Source organism: Podarcis gaigeae, assembly GCF_964106915.1.
Source record: "Podarcis gaigeae genome assembly, chromosome: 18".
NCBI classification, from domain to species: domain Eukaryota; kingdom Metazoa; phylum Chordata; class Lepidosauria; order Squamata; family Lacertidae; genus Podarcis; species Podarcis gaigeae.
This window is the reverse complement of record NC_139696.1, coordinates 8,194,683-8,197,301: the sequence shown is the minus strand read 5'-3', so window position 1 is coordinate 8,197,301 and position 2,619 is coordinate 8,194,683. Positions and strand designations below refer to the sequence as shown.

Genomic DNA, 2,619 nt, shown 5'->3' with positions numbered 1-2,619 from the left:
CAAGGCTGCTTCCTGTTCTTCTCCGCCCAAAAAGGGGGCAGAGACCAGTTCCTTTGGAATGGGCGTTTCCTGAAAAGCTAAAGAGGGCAGTTTGGTTCCTTGGCAGAGAGAGGCAATTCCACTGGCAAAGCCAGAAGTATATTATCCCAATTTTGCAGATGGAAAAACTGAGGCTGGGAGAGCAGAGGTCTTGTCCACTGAGCAAGAGGACTTCACAGTTCCTCAGGCTCCTGACTGGTCTGCTATGCCAGCCATGAAAAATCAACAAGGCTGGGGGTTAAGGTGCCCTAAACTGCTTTTGCAATTTTGATCCCATGAGAAGCTGGGTTCTCTGGGTGTGTGTGTGTGTGTGTGTGTGCAGAGACTTCGCAAGCTGCCTGAGGCTTCGCCCCGCCCCTCCCTTAGTTGTTGCTGTTTGCATAGGTAGTTTTTGCAATGTTTAAAGCTGTTTTGCATATTTTGCTCTGAGGGGCGAGAAGGCAAAGCGGAAATCCTGAAGGGCACTTTTCCTAGAAGGAAACTCCAGGCAAAACGGGTGTCTGTGTGTGTTTACTTCTTGAGTAAATGCACACACCTAGGATCACTCTGCAAAGTGTCGTCTCTCCCACACCACCAAACTACGCTGGAACTGGCTCCCGAGACTTTGCCAGGCCTTGCCCATGTGATCCCAAGAACACCTTGGAAACAATAGGGGCTAGAAGCTTGCTCTGTTTGTTTGCTTCTTTAAAAAAGAAATCAAGATTCTCAAGAAGCCTAATCCTGAGGCTCAGCCTTCTCTCTGCAGCCACCAGAGAATCGTGCACTAGCCTGAGGCCTGCTTCTATTTGAAAAAGCCAACTTTTTTTTAAAAAAAAATTAAAATAAAAAAGCTGTTAAATGCAGCTGCAATTTTTTAATAAGGCTCTGACGGTAGAAAAGAAGGGAATCTTCCAAGTTATACACAACTCTCCCACGAACCATCTGTTCATTGGAAAGCTTGTGTGTTTAAAATGCTTTTTTTATTTTACCCTTTTTTTGGGGGGGGTGATTTTTTAAAAAACGAATTTGCTGGAATTTCAGGGGAGGCTGGCAAGGTGTGTGGACCAAATTACTCATGCCCAGACTTTATAAATACACAGGGGAGACTGTGACCCTCCAGAGGTTCAGTTCCAGCTGCCACCCGTTTAAGCCAGCATGCCCAATGGCCGGGGTGAAGGGCGGCAACATCTGGCGAGCCAAAGTTTCTCCATCCCTCTGTTACGCCGCAGGAGCCACACCTGGGCTGCAATCCTACACACTCCCACTTACAGTGGTGCCCTGCAAGACGAACGCCTCGCAAGACGGAAAACCCGCTAGACGAAAGGGTTTTCCGTTTTGGAGGTGCTTCGCAAAACGAATTTCCTATGGGCTTGCTTCGCAAGACGAAAATGTCTTGCGGGTTCCTGCGGGTTCCCCCCCCCTTTTCTAAGCCGCTGAGCCACTTATCTGCTTATCCGCTAAGCCGATAAGCCGCTAAAAGCCGCTAATAGCGCTAATAGCGCTAATCCGATAAGCCGTCAATGGGCTTGCTTCGCAAGACGAAAAAAACGCTAGACGAAGACTAAGTGGTGCAATATAGGTACCACTGTATTGTCGAATTCAATGGCATGCGCTCCTTGGGAGGTGCCCTCAATTGCGGCATGGCAAGCTGGGGTTGGGGTGCCAGGGAGAAAGAGTTGCCTTGCTCTGAGTCTAACAGCAAAGCTACGCCTTTTCAATGAACATGGTGCTTTCAGACGAAGGCTGTCTTATCTAGTTCAAATGCATCTGCAAGTGGGGAGAAGGCTGTTGTTAACAAGGAGAGCATGTGTTTTGAATACAGGGCCCTGGAATGCTCGTCTTTTCTTTTTTTTTACACAATCTTTTAAATTTAAATCCTTTAAATTCCCAGGAGTTTATCTCAGTGAAGACCTTACTTGGAAAATCAGTACAACCCAGGTGGTTAAGAAAGCCCAACAGAGACTCCGTCTCCTCAGAGTATTGCGGAAGAATGATGTCAATCAACATTTGATGACCTCCTTCTACCAGTCCACAATAGGAAGTGTCCTTTCATACTGCATCACGGTGTGGGACGCTGGTTTGACATCATCTGATAGGAAGTGCCTACAGAGGTCGGTGAATACAGCACGATATATTATGGGCTGTCCCATGAATCCGCCGGATGAAATTGCGGAAGAACGTTCCCTCACGAGAGTGAGGGAAATTCTCAGAGATGAGTCACACCCTGGCCGGCACTTTCTATACAAGTTGTACAAGTGACAATAAAGTATTTCAATTCAGTTTCAGTTTCCCTTTTGCCCAGTTCTGGGAGCTGTTGCCCTGTTCATTTCCTCATCAGGTGCATGTTATTCACCATATTTTTCGCTCTATAAGACACACCAGACCACAAGACACACCTAGTTTTTGGAGGAGGAAAACAAACCAAAAAAAATATTCTGAATCTCAGAAGCCAGAACAGCAAGAGGGATCGCTGCGCAGTGAAAGCAGCAATCCCTCTTGCTGTTCTGGCTTCTGGGATAGCTGCGCAGCCTGCATTCGCTCCATAAGACGCACACACATTTCCCCTGACTTTTTAGGAGGGAAAACGTGAGTCTTATAGAG

The 2,619-nt window shown here is 47.2% G+C and overlaps 1 long non-coding RNA gene across 1 annotated transcript; it reads right to left on the bottom strand.

Annotated features, from left to right (window-relative positions):
* Positions 1-498: 498 nt before the first annotated feature.
* LOC310835887 lies at positions 499-2,362 on the bottom strand. The gene is made up of 3 exons (XR_014559766.1): positions 1,605-2,362; positions 611-1,282; positions 499-520 (listed from the first exon to the last, which is right to left on the bottom strand). It is a non-coding gene; the product is annotated as an uncharacterized lncRNA (long non-coding RNA).
* Between the last annotated feature and the right edge of the window lie 257 nt (positions 2,363-2,619).